This window comes from Phocoena sinus, chromosome 9 (assembly GCF_008692025.1).
Source record: "Phocoena sinus isolate mPhoSin1 chromosome 9, mPhoSin1.pri, whole genome shotgun sequence".
In the NCBI taxonomy this organism is placed as follows: domain Eukaryota; kingdom Metazoa; phylum Chordata; class Mammalia; order Artiodactyla; family Phocoenidae; genus Phocoena; species Phocoena sinus.
Window position 1 is genome coordinate 24,602,131 of NC_045771.1, and position 19,498 is coordinate 24,621,628.

Sequence of the window (19,498 nt, forward strand, 5' to 3'; positions counted from 1 at the left end):
CCTGAAAAACACTGTGAGCTGATAAAAACCACGGAGTATGTAAGTGAAGGGTGTGTATGTGGCAGAGAGGATGTGATCAAGAAAAGTTCTATGCTTAATTCTGAAGGCAAATTTTATTTCTTTTGAATTATACTCTTTCCATTCCCTTCTTTAGTTACTTCACGCTACCTGGGGCACTTCAGTCAGGACAGAAAACAATAACCATAATTACTCTAAAATTTTATGGTCTTACTATTATTTATTTTTAAATCCTTGTGATGTAGTTAATATCACTTCCATTTTATAGCTGAAAAATGTGGAATACAAAGAAGTTAAGTGATTGATAGAATTAGTAAGTGGCGGAAACTGAACTTAATCCAGGGCTTTTGATTCTAACTCTGTGCTTCTTCTACTAAACCACAGTGCGAAGATAATAGCACAGTATATGGGAAGTGACAAAAATGTACCTGAAGAAGAAAGACCGTACTTAGGATTTCAAAAAATTAGTTTAACAACATTATATACAGAGTCATTATTTTGGTAGAAAATTGTAGAGAAATAATCTGCCAGATTTTCTTCTAGCTCACTAGATTGGTACATGTCAGCCCTATAAAAGGCTATGCTTCATTGATTTCAGAAATGACAACTATAGCAATAATAAGAAATGAGGCCCATAAAATTCACAGGAAGTACCTAAGGGAAATTTAAATGAAAAACATTTAAAAATGAAAAAAATAGATCTATGTTGAGGAAAACACATCTTAAAGAATCAAAGCGAGGAAAATAAAAAACTCCAATCTCAGTTGCTGCAATAAAGAGTGAGTAGCTAAAATATGAATCTCTTTTCATTACAGTATAACTGCCAATCAACCAAAGAGAGTAACAGCCCATGGAACTGAGGACCATTAAGCATGACAAGGAGTTATGTACAGCGACTCTCTGTATTATAAAAAGATTTTCTCTGTAGATTCCAAAGCATACTCTTTACTTAGAGTAGAAAACATTTCAACATTAAAAAAAACTCTTGTTACAATTAAGATAAATCTATTTTGACTATTTCGCTAGAATAATTCCTAATTGCCATGTAATATAGTCAGTCCATCTGTCACGTGTTAGAAGGAAAAGAGAAAAGTGATGGGAAAAATGTCTCTGTTCAATCAAAATACATTCTATGTCAATTTATAAAAATCTTTCTTTACCTATAAATGGTGGATTTGGCTGCAAACATTATTATAATGGATTTCTCTCAGGTTTACTAGAACCTCATATACTTATCTAATTTTACCTTAATTTTTTTAAAAAAAATATTAATACAACAGTATAAAGACCAGAATAAAATTCATCCATAATTCCTCTGCCCAGAGAGAACCACTTTTAACATTTTGGTGTATTCCTTATTTAGATTTGAGAATGCTAAATGGAATAGGTTATGGTTCAGGAGGATATTTTCATAGGAATGGCAATCTTAATTTTAAGAGAATGGGAAATCAAAACTTTGCGAAAAACTGAAGTACCAATTATTTGTAATTATGCAATTATTCAATCAGGAGATTGTTCTCTCTCAATGCTCACGGACTCTAGGTATTGAAAGGTACCTAAGAGGCCAGGTATCGCTTCAATAGGTGGTGTTGAGTCTTTGACAGAACATGATTTAGTAATTACTTGGGTCATTCTGACAACTCTCCTTTTTAAATCATTTTACTGATTAAAGATTTTAGAGTTCAGTATTTAAGACTTTTTCAAAGTTTAAAAAATATTTATTAGTGCTTGCTTTGGCAGCACATATACTAAAATTAGAACGATACAGAGAAGATTAGCATGGCCCTTGTGCAAGGATGACATGCAAATTCGTGAAGCGTTCCATGTTTTTTGGGTCATTTATAGAGACATGGATGGACCTAGAGACTGCCATACAGAGTGAAGTAAGTCAGAAAGAGAAAAACAAATATCGTATATTAATGCATATATGTGGAATCTGAAAAAATTGGTATAGACAATCTTATTTACAAAGCAGAAATAGAGACACAGATGTAGAGAACAAACATATAGATACCAAGCGGGAAAGGGGGTGTGGGTGGGAAGATTGGGAGATTGGGATTGACATATATATATACTACTGATACTATGTATAAAATAGATAACTAATGAGAACCTACTGCATAGCACAGGGAACTCTACTCAGTGTTCTGTGGTGAAGGAAATCCAAAAAAGAGGGTATATATGTATATGTATAGCTGTACATTATAAACTAACACAATATTGTAAAGCAACTATACTCCAATAAAAAAAAATTTATTATAGACCAGTGGCTGCAAAACATATGTACTCATCAGAATCACCTGGGCAGGCTTATAAACACAGATTTCTGAGTTTCTGATTCAGTACATCTGGGTTGGGGCTTGAGACTGCATTTCTAACAAGTCCCCACCCCAGGTGATGCTAGTGCCGCTGGCCTGGGGAACCACACTTTGAGAACCACTGATACAGAGGCTACTTACAGTTTAGACAGTTTAGAAAAGGCAGTTTTCCCTTAACACTGCAGAAAGAGTTTCATCCTTACAATTTAGCATCTTCCATTTGGGATATTTCACACTGCAGTGATGAGCTCTAGGTTTTATTTAGGATTTTTAACATGAAATTTTGTAGTCTGATTTTGAGTATGTCAGAATGAGTATGTCAGAAACAAGCTCGAGTATAAACTATAGGAGTTCAACGTAGATCTCTACAGGCATGAGAGAGGAAAAGCAATTTCATCAAAAGAAAACCTCCGAAATTCTAGAATTTCCTATTTACATGCAGATCGCCTATAAAAGCTTATAAATCTGTTATGTATGGTGAAAATTTCTGTTTCTCATGTTCTAAACCCCAACTATTTTAGTTTTCCTCTTCAAACTCTAAATCTTGCGTGTGAGGGTGATCTGGCAGCAACATCTGTCACCCCTTTGATTGCCAGGGTTGATTGGGCTGACCTGGCTGGCTAAGCAACTGTCCTCTTCCTCCCTGCCCGCTCCACCACGTGTGTCCCTCCTGAAGCTGCGTGCTGGTGGAGGAGGGCAACCTTCCCCGATAGAGGTGGATCTTTCTTCCTTCAAGTGCAGGCAGTAGTTGTGCTTTCCTGCTAGGACCTCCAAACAAGCTCTCACGGTCCATTCGTAGGACAACATAGGGCAGTCAACCTACCAGGACTCCAGATACATCCTAACGAGGGCTCTGCAAGTGGCGGTCTGCCTTTCTTAAAAAAATAAATAAACCCAACCCCCCTAAACCTCATTAGCATGGCTCTTCCTCTTCTCTTACCCACGATCAGTATCCAGCCACCCTCACAGACGTTCCTAGTCCAGAAGCCTCACCCATTTTCCAATCTTCTGATGCTGTGTAGAGTATCTGCAGAGTATGAGACAGGAACAAGAGGTCCAGTGGGTCTCAGCCCTTTGCCAGGCCACCCTGCACTGATGCGAGAACTCTGTAAAATTTTGCGTTTCAAAATGTCTTGCAGTCATCGAGGCAGGATACTGGTTTGGGAGTCAGGTGACCTCCATTCCAGCTCTAGTTCTGCTGCGAGTCAGAACAGCAGGCAAATTGGTTAACAGTAGGCAAATTGGTAAACTCATTCTGGTGTGACGTCCAAGAGTTTAGGACTTTGGTGTCAAGCAGACCTGGGTTTGAACCCGGGTTTCTGATAGTCACTGGCTCTGGGAATCTGTAAAAATGGGGACAATAGCAATGCATACACTGAACAGGGTTGATGTAAATATCAGAATATAGATATCCGTCCCAGTGTCCCACACTGTAGGCACCCAATACTGCTAGTTATTATTACTATACATAGAATGGTAGGGTTGGCCTGGATAATTGATACTGTGGCACTTAATTGATGCTTTAGGCACAGTGCTATGATTTTAAGTAAAATATATAGTTGAAAAATAATGATGGCTGTATTAGTCTGTCAGGGCTGCCATAACAAAGTACCACAGACTGGTGGCTTAAACAACAGGAATTAATTTTCTCGTAGTTCTGGAGGCATCAGGGTGTCAGCAGGTTGGTTTCTTCTGAGGCCCTTCTCTTTCTCTTGTAGGTGGCTGTCTTCTCCCTGTGTCTTCACATGGTATTTTCCTCTGTGTGTGTTTGTGTCCAAATTTCCTCTTCTTGTAAGGAAACCAGTCGTATTGGATTAGGGCCCACCCTAATGACCTCATTTTAACTTAATTACCTCTTTAAAGACCCTATCTCCAAATACAGTCACATTCTGGGGTGCCAGGAATAACACAGGAATTTTGAAGGGAAACAATTCAGCTCATAACAATGGCTAAGCATGCAATTTGGGCCTTTTTTTCCTACTGGGTTTGATGAAGAATTGTGATGAATTGATCTTTAATTTTGGGTTTTCAGTTTTTGTTTTGGTGAGTCATTTCATGGTGAACCTTGGGTAGTCAAAAACAAAAGACAAAAGAAATCAAAAACACTACCACCATCACCACCACTGAAACCCAGAGGGAAGCAGTGGCATCAATCATGTCAAAGAAAATAATTCTCAAACCACTATTTAACATGAGAATGTACATTTTATTTTTAAATTTTTTCCATTTTAATAATATATTTCATTTAACCCGATATTTTAAAAATCATTTCAACATGTAAACAATGTAAGGAAATTATTAATGAGATGAGAATGTACATTTTAAATGCTCACAGATTTACCTAATCCTGTCTTGTTTTCTGAGAATTACTAGCCTGGCTCCATAATATCTGGCTTATTCAATGGTGTTAATATTGGCTGTGGCTTTGTTTTTTGTGCCAACATCTGCCTCAGAACTGATGGCCTCACTTTCTGCAAAAGAATACTGATCACCCACAGATTAAATACATTAGTGGCAAGAAACAATTTTCACATTCCATATTTTCTGCTATGTGGGCATGTATTGACTAATAAATTAATGCCCTCGTGGGCAGTTGCCTGGCAAAGCTCTGAGATCCCTGATACCTTTTGTTTCTACCTCATGCTCTTAATTCATGACACACTAATGATTTCCAGATCAGTAAGTGTACTTGTTAAAATGTATTTAAACACAGTCTATTGCAAACCAATACTTCTGTCATTGGAGTTGGGAAGAATACGTCAGCTTACCTTGGCTTGGGAGCTATTTCAGCGAGGAAGTTCTCTTGGGTGTGAAAAAGATCATGTTTAATAAACAGTGCTTGGGATGTACTTGGTGCTCAAAAAATGTCAATTTGTGATTCATTTTATCCAAAGTCTCAATTCATTGTGGGCATAATCATGAAATGATTTTACCTTCTCAAGTTATGCTCTGCCTCTGGGTAATGGGCTCCTTTGAGGCATTTCAGTGCAATTCCACAACTTTAAAGACACAGAAGACAGTTATTAGGCTAGTTCATCGATCATGTTTTAAGGGCAGTACTATCCATTTAAAAATATTAAACTCATATACATTCAAAAGTAAAAAATATATATGTATATAAAACTCATACTTGGCCTAAATATCTAGCCATACCCCTGCCCATACAGGTAAGACTTTTGGCTCTAGCTGCTTGCTACTGGTCGTGATGGTGGTGGGCAGAGTGGTGGTAAGGGGAATAGTAGTGGTTGTTGGTGGTGGTAGAAGCCGGAGCAGTGGTTTGTAGGCCGGCCGACTGGAGCAGGCAGAGAGCACATGGTGGACACTCTCTGAGGCACCTGCCCTCACTCCTACCTTCTCACTGCTTCCCCTATGGTGCTGGGGCGGGGAGCAAGTAGGAAAGACAGAGGCAGGGGTCTCCTTATAGAATGGCCTATAATGAAGTAGCAGCTACTACTCTGCCGATTATGACTGGCACTTGTACATTTGCATTTTGTGGTAGCGACCAAATGCTATTCTCTCTGTGGTATGTTTGTTGATTCTTTGAAGGGTGCTGATAGGGGCCTCCTCTTTGCACAGTCCCTAGTTTGAGGGGTCTGGCTTGGATTCCAGCCACCATGGCCACAGCCCCTGCCACTTCACTTGGGGTCCACATCACTTGGAGTCCCATAACTGTTGGGTGATTGTTCAGTTCAGTAAAAGTGAGGTGGCTCAGACATATAGACCCCTTCATCAGTGTCGTCTTGACCCACAGGCACTCAAGAATCCTTGTTTCTCCAAAGAGTGGAAATTCAGGTTGCCTCTCCCAGACAAACCTTCTCTCAGATCTATCATCACTCTCTGACGTGGCATCAGGCACTTGGCCATTCTGGTCCTTGATCCACTCTTAGATAAGATACTCATCTGTAGCCCCCACTGTAGTTGGGGATGAAAGTTTGGGAATCCTCTGCTTTTATTATCACCTTTCTTTGGTTTGCAGGAGGTAAAGGAAGAGAATAGCCTCATTTCAGTGAAGCTGTAGTCTCCCAAATCAAGATCTCCTCTCTTCCAGTTCTTCCCTCAGTTCTTCCAGAACGGCAGCTCTCCACAAGCCCCATGGGATGCTGCCTCCTCCTCAGTAGCTGTGGCTTTGACTCAGAATGTGGGGTCTTTCTGGACCTTTTCTTTCATCTTTGGGTCATAGTTGCCGATTCTGTGTCTCAGAGCCTAAAGCTATACTGTTACTTTAGTTTTGTTCCCCTAAGCGGAAGTAGGAAGCAAAAGGAATGGGTTACATGGTCTTGAACATCCCATCTAATTATGAGATCTGAAAGTCACTTGCTAAAGGGGGGGGGCCTACATTGCAAGAAATAGCTTTGCAAAGGAAGGTGTAACGCTAGATTTTGTAGGGCTGGGACTACAAATGCATTGGGTAGTGCTCCAAACACAATCAGAATAGGTGACTACTTAACAGTTCTTCATTTATTGGGTGCTCTAGGCTAAGGTCTGTATTGTTTCTCATCTTCACAACATAATGCAAGGGGGTATAATCAATCTATCCATTCCATGATGAAGAAATTAAAGTTCAGAGAAGTCAAGTGATTGTCCAAATTTTGCAAAACCTCCAAAGTAACATCGTGGGGACTTGCACTCAAATATTCTCATTCCAACATTTGTATTATGTGTTACGGTGTAGCAAATACTTTTACTAAATGTGTCAGCGTGGTCTAAACTGTGGTAACAAATAGGCCCAAGCCTGGACTCAACACAATAGAAGTTTCTTTCTCTCTCACAGGACAGCCCTGGGCAGTTGTACGGGCCAGTGGGTGACTCTCCTCCATGTCTTCATGAAGGCTCCTTTCCTCTGTGGCTCTGCTGTCCTCTAACAGGATTTGTTTTTTTTTTTTTAAGTCAGGTTTATTTAGGTATAATTTACATATAGTGAATTTCTCCCTTCTTAGGTGTACAGTTCAGTGGGTTTTGATGAATACATACAGTTGCATAACCACTGTCCCATTTGAGATCTAGAACATGTCCATCAGTCCAGAAGTACCCTGGTGCCCCTTTGTAGTCAGTCTCCTTCCCTTCCCCACTGATTTCTATCCTTATAAATTTGTGTTTTCCAGAATGTCTTATAGATGGGATCACATAATAAATAGCCTTTCATGTTTAGATTTTTATTTTCCTCCTTAGCATAATCCTACCAGGGTCCTAAATTTTTTGTGTCATGGGCCACTTAGACAGTCTGGTTGAGCCTGCAAACTTCTTTCTTGGAATAATGTTACAAATGCATAAAATAAAATATTTAAGATTACATAATGAAATTTATATGTTGAAATATCGTTATTAAAGTATTAAAAGAGCTAATTTGTGATGGAGTAGTGTATGTGCTTTTAATTAATGCATTAAATAAGAAGATCTAGCAGTGGGTCTAATGATGACTATACTATCAAAGTAGTTATGAGCATACACTGTATTTCAGATTTCTCCAACAGCTGTAGTATTGGTGACTTTTATTGGTGAAAGGGTCAGTTACAGCTCATAGTACTGTGCTTTGTTGCCTACATTAACAGTGAAAGGAAATTTAGCATTTCAAATAGAGGTTAGTGGAAATAAAGATTTAAAGATATTCCTCACCTAAATCATAGATTCCCTGAGTTCTATCCATGGATCCTTTGGGGCTCCACGGACCCCAGGTTAAGAATTCCTGCTTCTAGGACCTCACCATCATTTACAACCAGCCTACAGGATGGGAAGGGTGTAGAGAAACAGCTGTGGGAGATTTTCAGGACCTGGCTGGGAGTGGCATATATCACTTCTGCTCACATTCTGTTGGAGAGAACTTAGTCAGATGGCTCCACCTATCTGTAAGAAAGACAAGGAAATTTCATCTAGCTGTGTACCCAAAGATAGATTTTGGTGGCTAGCTGATCGTCTCTGTCACACAAACCTTATTGAATTTAACCCTTGTAGGATACCACTTTACAATACCATCATACGTGATAAAAGCATGGTTTTGAAAAGTTCAATAATAATAATCTCCTTTGGTTAGTAAACCAGCAACTCAGGACACAAATCTGGATCTTTTCATTCCAAATCCTACGCTGTTTGCACTATGTCTTGGTGTCCTTATAATGCCATGTGATTAAGGACCACTACAAAGATCTACTTGCATGAAAATACTGCTCCCTTGTCTATGGAGCCACTGCATTTAGGGTTTAATGCTCTGTGGCTACTGTCTTGAAACTCTTTAATAATTTTATCTTTGAATTTGTGGTTTCTAAGTGAAGTCTGCTGGGACAATGAACCATTCTCTGGGGACTCGGAGCCTTGGCTCACGCACTTGCCCCCCTCTGACCTGGCGGAGGTTCTTGGCTGCCTGCTTCCTGCCCCCTGGTGCCTTGGGCATGCTTTTCCTCCTCCCCACTCTCACCCCATGACCACTGTCACCCTCTACATGACCTAGCAACCAGGTGGTGGCAGCAGAGTGGGGAAACCTGCATTCTGTTGCCCACTTCTGCCTCTGGTGGTGGCGTAGGTGCAGGCGCAAGGAGGGTCAGAGTCTGGAGCGTGACCTGTAGTGTCCTGGGGCGGCAGCACCCTGTACATTTGGCAGGTGACTCGGAGGGCCCTCTTGAACATCCCTAATCCAGGTGCTGAGCATGTACTGGTGTGGAAGTTATAATCCTTTGGAACTTGCCTGTCCCCTGTGAGCTGGGACTGGTTCTGGGGCCCTGCATTTTCAGTTTGCACTGGATCATGCAAATTATGTAGCTATCCCTGCCTGAGAATCCGGATAGAAGCCACTATGCTGAATTATACAACAGAGGCATCTGCCATTGTTTCAAAGGTGTTTTTCTTTTTCAATATAGATTTACCTACAAGGGATGGAAAGATTCATCTGTCTCCCATGACCACATTATCGTGGATCAAATTCATTAGTTTTGCAAACTGTGATCAGAGATGGCATTTTAAAGAGCCTGATCCTGGGGCTTCTCTGGTGGTGCAGTGGTTAAGAATCTGCCTGCCAATGCAGGGGACACGGGTTCAAGCCCTGGTCTAGGAAGATCCCACATGCCTTGGAGAAACTAAGCCCATGCGCCACAACTACTGAGCCTGCATTCTAGAGCCCGTGAGCCACAACTACTGAGCCTGCATGCCACAGCTACTGAAGCCCGTGCACCTAGAGCCCATGCTCTGCAACAAGAGAAACCACTACAATGAGAAGCCCATGCACCACAACGAAGAGTAGCCCCTGCTCGCCGCAACTAGAGAAAAACCTGTGCACAGCAACAAAGACCCAATGCAGCCAAAATAAAATAAAATAAATAAACAACTTTTAAAAAGAAGATATATATTTTGATAAAAATAAAAATGAGAGTCTGATCCTGAGGAAATTCAGAACTGGCAGATTTCTGCAGGTAAGTTCATCATAACAAATCCTGAATGGTCGTGGCAGGACGGGCCAAACAGCAAAGATGGCAGAATGTCTACGGGACCCTAGACAATCCTGGCCAGGAAAGGCAAATACGACACAGTGAAGTGCCTGAAAGGGAGGAAACAGGGGAGGAAGAGAAGGGAATGGCCAAAAGGCAAGTCTCCTTTACTTCGTAATTTTGCTTAGGTTGGGTTTTGCTTTGAAGATTCTTTATCTTGAGGAAAATGGCAGTGGGAAGCTGAGGTGTATATCAGCAGTGTTTATATGCTCAAATCTAAAAGTAACAATTTCTTGTCACTGTAAAGTTTGGCTGGTAATTTTGCATGTTCTTCTATGACAAGTAGTTGTATCTCTATTGCTATTATATTATTTCGCATGAAAAGCCCTCAAGATGACTTAAGGGCACTTACAGTTGTCCAAGATTTCTGGTATTTTTCTCCCTCAAAAATCAAGAAAAATAAGCAGGAGGACTTAGAAATTGAAGCTAGAAGTCGTACCACTCATCAGTACCACTATTTTACTTCCTTTCCCACAGCCGTAATTTCACAGGCAAAGCATTATTGCTGTAAGAAAAAAGGTAAACGTTATGGGTTGAATTGCATCCCCCCTCCCACTCCAGAATTATATGTTGAAGTCCTAACCCCTAGTACCTCAGAATGTGACTATTATTTATTTTAAAATAAAAAAATTTTATTATTTATTTTTTTAAAAAACTGAAGTATAGTTGATTTACAATGTTGCGTTAATTTCTGCTGTGCAGCAAAGTGATTCAGTTATACATATATATACAGTTTTTATATTCTTTTCCATTATGGTTTATCATAGGATAGCTATAGAGTAGGACCTTGTTGTTTATCCATTCTATATAAAATAGCTTACATCTGTTAACCCCAGCTTCCCACTCCATCCCTCCCCCAACCCCCTCCCCCTTGACAACCACAAGTCTGTTCTATATATGAGAATGTGACCTTACTTAGAAATAGAGTTTTGCCGAGTAACAGTAAAGATGAGGTCCTACTGGAGCATGGTGGATCCCTAATACATTATACTCTTTCTTTTGGTGATCTTGACTTACGTATTCCATCCTGCACAATTTATACTCACCTCCTCTGCCAAATAATTTAAGGCAGTTGATGACTCTTTCCTTCTCTCCAGTCTGGAATGTCATAGCCATATTGGTGGCTGGGTCAATGATACAAGGTTCATTAAACAATTCACATGGACCAATGTGACTCTCGTTGCTATAATGCCCCATGATAATATGAGATATCTTGATATTGGATCTAACTCAACTTCATGAAATCATAGATTAAAATTAAAATAAAATGGGAGACTTCAGAGAGAGAAAGCAAGAATGCATTAAGGCTCCATGTTTTCCAGTTCCTGAAGCAGCACCTGGACTCCTATTCTAAGACCTGCCTTTATTAGCTAGAAGCTGCAGGGACCAAGACCACAGCTGAGCAACCACGCTACTTGGAGACAATCAATACATAAAGTTAAGATATAAAGGAATTAGATTCTGAAGATATTAAGCCACTCCCCAACTATATGTTTGACATCTTTGTACATTACACTATTATGCTGTGGTCCTGTAAGGTCCCAGAAGACTTTAAGTGATAAAGGATTAATTTAATGATACCCGGCACCATGGGAGAGCATGGGGGAAACACTGGCCACATTTGCACTAGATTTCAAAGAAAACCAGAAAAGCTGTTGTGTTTCTCTTGAGTCAATAGATGAGCTTCTCACAGTCAATTATCTGCACAGCATCTGGAGTTTATAGAACCCAAACATCATTATGTTACCTCCTATCTTGCTTTAAATATTTATAGTTAACAATAATTAAAATAGCACATTTTAATTTGTCCTTTAAATCATGAGTTTTATCATCTTCTGCGTGAGGATGAGGCTTGAGGTTTACTGCTCTGGGGATGAGAGGGAAGTTACCTGACTTCTTTAATCTTGAAACCAGGCTTGGGCTAGAGATGATCATCTAAATTCTTTTAGCATATCAAGAACCAAGCCTACTCACTTGAGAGCATAGAGTCTGCCGTAGTGTAGAGAAGCTAGCCAGGCCTTGGATGATAGCCAGGCCATGAGGCTTGCTGCCCTGGGTGGAGGAGGATATGATGTAGAGCAGTGGGTCTCAACCCTCTCAGATCCAGTGTCCCATTTCCATAACTAATATTGTGTAATTCCTCCTTCATTATCCTGAAATGAAAGTCATAGGTAATATAAATTTATCCACATAGAATTCCAAAAAAATCAATATAATAACCTATACCTAATATAAAGGGGAAACAAAGGGGAAGTAATTTACTATAAAATAATAAATCTTTCAATGTGTAAATGCCTGGGCATGTCTAGACTAGAAGATATCATGTAGGGGTCAGATGCTTGAGTCTTGTTACAATGAAAAAGTTTGAATTTGAGAGAAGTAAGAAATTCCTCTGTACAAGAAATACAGGAAAATGAAAGAGCAGAAGTACAAGTGGAAATGAAAGTATAAACTAGAATTAGGATACGTATTATGGATCAGACTTATTTGTATATGATAAGAGAAAGAGGGAAATAACCATGACTGAAGTGTAGTTAACAGCCAAGACAAATTACAGACAGTGGAAATGGAGAAAATGAGGAAGTACTATATGATATTTGTACACGCGAGTTTGGTCTTATTTGTTAGTACAATGTAGAATAATTCCCTTTATTATGACATCAGATAGACAGTGATGAAATATCACACACACACACACACACACACACACAAAACATGTCTCCTGTCGTAAAATCCCAGTGCACTCAATCTTTGGTATTTAAAAAGACCTTGGATACTACATCCTTAGGCGAAGAGGAAGAAGGTAGACTGGAAATAATACCGTATCAGAAGAGACTACCAAGAGGGTTGTTTGACAGGCTTCTGGGAACATGAAGTAAGATCGAAAAACAACAGAACATTATGAATTACATAATCTTAATATGTAATTTTCACAGCATAGATAACACTGTGTTACACAACATTAAAATACGTAAGTTAGAAATAACATAGAATATTTACAAACAACCCTTATTGTTAACATGCATTGAGATGCCTATGTTTCTAAATCTATTAAATGGAGTCTCAAATTCCCTTGAATACTTATTTGCATGTCACAGCAACAAGCGCAGACTGATACAGAAAGGCATGTTACACCAGCAATTCAAATGCCATGAGGGCACTGCCACTGATCACGTGCTCTGAAATAATGAACAGATCTTGCTAAGCTTCTGAATATAACATGGTATAATCGATACTCAATTTACATGGTAGTTGCATTCCTTGAATTCACCATATATTAAAACCATGCAAAAATATTTCATGATTGTATGTGACCTGGAGTTAAATTCTAGGCTCAGATAATTATAAACAATATTTTACCTTTATGAAAGTCTAATAGGATATTCAAAAGTCAGGCATGGTATTTCTTCAGAGAAGATACACAAATGGCCAATAAACCCATGAAAATATGCTCAACATCATTAGCTATCGGGGAAATGCAAATCAAAACCACAATGAGATACCACTGCACTCCAACTAAGATGCTTATAATAATAATAAAAAAAAAAGACAGTAGGGCTTCCCTGGTGGCGCAGTGGTTGAGAGTCCACCTGCCGATGCAGAGGACACAGGTTCGTGCCCCGGTCTGGGAAGATCCTGCATGCTGGGGAGCGGCTGGGCCCGTGAGCCATGGCCGCTGAGCCTGCACATCCGGAGCCTGTACTCCGCAACGGGAGAGGCCACAGCAGTGAGAGGCCCGTGTACCGCAAAAAAAAAAAAAAAAAAAAAAAAAAAATTTTTTAAAATATATGTATATATACACACATTGTATATAGACACACATGTAACATCATGACACCATGTTTTGTGCGCATGTTTGAGTGTAATGATTAAATCTCTAATCTTGTTACACACTGGGTTGCTTTTAAGACTAAAGGACCACCACTCATGGCCTACAGGGGTCTTTCCAGCCTCATCTCACACCATGCCTCCTGTGCAAAGGCGTACTGGCCCTCATTCTTCCATGAGACCTTTGCACCTGCCAGACCCTGTGACTGGAACGCTCCTTCAGCCTCACTTCGTCTGGGTAATTATTTGTCATCATGTCCTTTAGCAAGGCTTCCCTGACCTCCCTGACAAGGTCAGACCCCTCTGTTAGACCCTCTCGTAGCACCATACCTCTTATCATGCCACTTCTCATATTATGCATATTATATTTGCATTTTAATGGGTGGCTTTTGATTAGTATCTGTCTTTTCAGTTAGACTAAACTTCTTGAGGGGTAGTACGATCATGTCTGGTCTTGCTTACACCTATATACCTTGGAAGAGTATCTGACGTACAGTGCCCGATTTAATTATAGAGATGAGAAAATATTTATTGAATGAGTTAATGAGTGGGTCACTTTCTCTTTTTTTAACCCCTGTTATGCTACTTCTGAGTTTACTTCCACTTCTGCCCATTTGTTCATTCATTTAAAAATGTTCATCGGGGGCCTAGTGTGTGCCAGACTGTATAATGTTGCCTGTGACTCGTGAAATGATGACTGGTTTAATCAACCATGATTACAAAGTCAGGAGTCGTTTTACCTGCAAACAATTCTGAATAGGCCTGCAAGAATATAGGAATTCATCTCCTCATCATGTGGCTTTGTATATGGCAGGAACTTAAGGCTTCATAGTTTCTGTCTTCAGAGTTTTCGTATGTTATTCTTGGTAATGTCAGTCAACTAAATCACATGACTTAATCTTGTAAAATTTTTTTCCAGCTCCTAACCTAAATCCTACTACCAAACTTCCAGCTCAACTGTAAATTTAATTTTGCAGCAAATCAAACTACTGGGGTATGTAAGAACCAGAGTACTAACCACAAATGTTTCTAATGCTGATCTAGACCATAGTATCTATCTGAAAACTGCAAAATGCCAGCTAATTAACGTTCATAAATAATTTTTGATTATTCAAGTAATTATATTCTCTTAATGAGTCACATTTCATGCAAATTAATTTGTCTATATAAATTAATCATAGCAAAGAACATTCTTACATATTATGTATATTTGTACTAACTCCATAAATATAAGCAGTGATGTATTTTGGTAGAATATGGTTTCTCAGATTATGTAAATTGAGTCCTTCTAAGCTGATAATCATGATATTTCTGATGAATGTTTAATAGAAGGAAAATGTTTTTTCTGTTTTAATGATTTTGACATTTTTAATCAGAAAGTAAATTAATGAAGGCACATGCATGGAAACAGTAGATTTCATGTGATCTGTAGGGAGACAGCAACTGTACTAGACTGTAAACTCCTTGAGGGCAGAGGTCATGTTTTTTTGTTCATGATTATATCTCCCATCCCAATCCCTAGCACTGTTATTGGCATATAATAGGTGCTCAATCAATAGCTGTTACATGAATGAATCAAAATACTCTAATTCCATCCTTGATATTTATAGAGGATAAACCAATGAAGCCTGATCCCAGTGGTGGCATTAACAGGTCAAGTTGTTGGTTTGTGTCTCAATTTATGAAAAAACCAGTGAGTAACATTGTATATTCTAACTTTGAATTAGGAAGGGTAGGAAAAGTCTGATTTCTTATTGTATGGTTCGTGTGAGAAAAGTTTATTCCGATTTGTTGTATTTTGAACTATGAGTTCCGAGGCACGAAGGTTTGGTTCAATCACCAGTCATTTGTGAACAATGTCTGGGTTGGAAATAACTTCAGAGTCATCTTTTTAAACCCACTCTTCCATTTTAAGTTTGAATCTCCTTTACAATATTTCTAACAAGGGCCCAGTCAAAGTTTGCACATTTCCAAGTGATAGAGAACTTATCACCTCCTGAGGCAATCCATTCCATTTAAGGACAGTTTGGTTAGAAAATTCTTTATTCTATCATATTGAGATTGGCCTTCCTGCACTTCTTGCACCCATCAAGGATGGGCATATGGAACACATATTTTTCCTCTTCCATCTGACACCTCATGTATTTTTGAAGTCTTCAGTGGCTAGGCGACATTTCCCCAGTTTGTACGAACACTCCAGGTAGGACATGATTTCCTATCTCTTCCCTTTTCTGGTCATTCTCCCAGTGAATGTGCCTCTGTTTGTTTGTATCTCTTTTAAAAGTGTAGTGTCCAGACAGAGCCCAGTATTTTAAGTGTGGTTTATGTGCAGCAACTATGCTCCTGCCAAATACTGGATTTGTAGATAGCCAGGAGTTTCCGCACACGTTTTCTCCTGGTAGTGTAGTGACAATTCCTGTGAATCGGCAGCAACCTTTCTGTCTCCCTCGTGAAAGTATCAGAGCTAGAACATTTTAGACTGGGCAAAGTGATTTTTTTCATAGGTCACATCAGGAGAGAATATCTCCATGCTCAGTGAACATATAAAGGCTAGTATAAAGCTATTTAATACTGCTTGGTAAGTGAGATAATGAATGTATGTAAAGTGCCTAGGCTGGTGTCTGGTCCAGAGTAGTGACTCAGCTAATGTTCATTAACTTTTGCTTTCCCCTCGCCATCTCTTTATATTTTTTCTCAGAATTTTTTCCCCTCTCTTTTAACACAAGAATGATGTAGGGATGAACACGTAGACTATAAAATACCTTCTGTAGACTCTTTTTGTAATTCCCAGAAGACATGAGTTCTTGTGCATTATTTTGCACCTTCATTCATCTGGCTGGGTTGTGTGTTTAAAATGAACTTCCTAGCTATTTGTTTTATTTAAAATTATGGATACAAATTCAAATAAAATTAGTGTATTTGAACACCAAATAAAATAAAATAAAATAAAATGAGCTTCCTAAGACTAGAAAGACAAGGATTAAAAAATGAGAAGTTTCAATTCTTTCACTTTATTGTATTACAGTTTCCAGTTTCACAAGAGATTAAGAAAAGAGAACTAACATGGATAGGGGAATTCTTGAATATCCTATAGCAATTGTTTCTTTAAAAATAAGGTTCTGAGAAATGTAAAGCAACTTTGTTCCCATAAATGAAACTGCCATTCCTAACAGATGGCACACCATCTCTTTTAGCAATAAGATGCTTAGAAACACACTGAACTTTGACTCACTTTTTTATAAAGACATTTATTTTAGAAAAGAGAGTGGCACTACTTTAGGTACTCCCCCACAAATTACTAAGAAGAAAGCATCATTCTATGGCATTGAAAACAGTGATATTAACTCCAGCATCTAGGTGTTACTGGATGACGTAGTACTGCCCAGCAACACGGGTCTTACCAAGGATCTCGACACTCTGGATCCTGAGAGGCTTTCTTCTAACTTGAAACATCTCTTCTTGAGTGGAGAGAGTAATTCCTTGATGCTCTTTTTCAAAATTCTCACCGATCTAACTTTTTTCCTTACTCCACATATGATCATTACAACACTGAAATTGCTTTAACTGTTTGCTGACTGACAATAACTGATGACTTGAAGTAGAAGAAACACCCAAGCAAGCTTCCTGACTTTTTATAAGGTACTGTCTACCTGCAGAGGCTCTAATTCTAGAGATTTCTCAGATGTAAAATATGCAACTTTCATTTGAGAAAATTAGACCGTTTGAATGGGAAAAATTAATGCCAATTTAAGATAAAAATGTGATCATTTTGTAGAAATTATTTTAGAAATTACTTAAAATCTCAGATCAATATAATAAGTGCAGACACCATTTATTTACTTAAAATGTTCCGTTAATACAGCATTTTGTTGTAGGTTATAGTCTGGTACTATAGTCTGGTACATAGTAGTCTATGTATTCAACTGGAATTAAGACCTAAGGCACATGTGTTGACTCAGTTCTCATAAGTCAAAAATGTACATTTCTTCTGATCCTTTGTTGTTAGAGATGAGGCATCATCTCACTTTTCCAGAGAAGATTTTGGATTTGGTATTTTAGATCAAGATACTAATGAAGTTAGAGTTACATAAAAGACATTCTGTTCTACAGTCCTGAACTGCAGCCTTATTTTCAGTCATTCAAATAAACCTTCTTGGCCATAAGGAGGAGCCGTTAGGAGAATGAATGAAAAACTCAGACTGTCCCTTTTTTTTTTTTTTTTTTTTTTTTAGCGGTACGCGGGCATCTCACTGTATCTCACTGTTGTGGCCTCTCCCGTTGCGGAGCACGGGCACCGGACACGCAGGCTCAGCGGCCACGGCTCACGGGCCCAGCCGCTCCGCGGCATGTGGGATCTTCGCGGACCGGGGCACGAACCCGTGTCCCCTGCATCGGCAGGCGGACTCTCAACCACTGCACCACCAGGGAATCCCCCAGACTGTCTTTTTGATGGTACAATATCAAATACAAAGCCCTTCATGACTGTTGTTCAACCTGAATCACAAAACATTTACAACTTCCAATTTAGGATGAATGATTCTGTTAATATATAATAATAGGTAATCTGTTAGCTGGCCTAACGAAATAGGTCTTAGTAACATTTTAATACTTACTTGGAAAAAAACAACATATTATTATTCATCATCTATTATTATGGCTTTCTAACTCGAGATGAAAACCTGCTGCAAACACCCCCTCCCCACTGCCCCCGTGCTTCTGTTGTGAATAGACCTTATAAGTCCATGGTTTCAGTCATCTCTCATGTGCTTGTCTTATGTGATTATCATGAAACAATACAGGTTTTTACTGCGTCACGACTACTAGATTGGGAGCTCCTCAATAATTAGACTATAAACTCCAAGTAGGTAAGAACTTCCCAAATTATTCATGGATGTATTCCTAGAACCCAGTGCATAGGCACTAAGGAAATTTTTGTTTACTAAAGGGAAGAGACCTGGTCTTACTCATCAATGTATTCTCAGCTTGACATGATGTTTGGAATATTACAGATACTCAGCAAATGTTGGTTGAATGGATTTACTGATAATAAATCAACACCCAGGGTAATAACAAATAGTTTTCTAACTTTTTATCATATAAGAGTAAACCAAAAAACAGCTTCCAGTTACATAATTGACCATAGTTTCTAATTATATTACAGCCAGTTCAATTAACTTTTACTCTCTTTAATTTTGCTTTGATAGTTTCTAAAACCTAAGTAAGATTACTGAGATCACTAGTTGAAAGGAGTCTCTATAATAAAACCATTGTTATCTACACATAAATTACTTATTCATAACAACAGGAAAAACAGTAACTATACGGTGGAGAAGCTGAATAACGTCTTAAACCTGTGATCAAGATTAATATCAAACATACATGCACCACCGTGTTCATTGTAGCATTATTAACAATACCCAAGACATGCAAACAACCTAAGTCTCCATTGATGTGCGTATATATACACACAGTGGAATATTATCCAGCCATGAAAAGAAAGAAATCTTGCCATTTGTCACAATACGATGGACCTAGAGGGCATTATGCTAAGTGAAATAAGTCAGACAAAGACAAATACCATATCGTCTAACTTATATATGGAATCTTAAAAAAAAAACAAAAACAAAACAAAACTGAACTCATAGATACAGAGAACAGATTGGTGGTTGCTGCAGGCGGGGGGTTGTGGGGGTGGGAAGGAGTGAGTGAAATGTGTGAAGGAGGTCAAAAGTACAAACTTCCAGTTATAAAATAATAAGTCCTGGGGTTGTAATGTATAGCATGGTGACTATAGTTAATAATACTGTATTATATATTTGAAAGTTGATAAGGAGTAGACCTTAGAAGTTCTCATCATAAGAA

The 19,498-nt window shown here is 38.8% G+C and overlaps 1 non-coding gene across 1 annotated transcript; it reads left to right on the forward strand.

Moving 5' to 3' along the window:
* The first annotated feature begins 1,742 nt into the window (after positions 1-1,742).
* LOC116759937 lies at positions 1,743-1,849 on the forward strand. Its single transcript, XR_004351599.1, has one exon. It is a non-coding gene; the product is annotated as a U6 spliceosomal RNA (small nuclear RNA).
* The last annotated feature ends 17,649 nt before the right edge of the window (positions 1,850-19,498 follow it).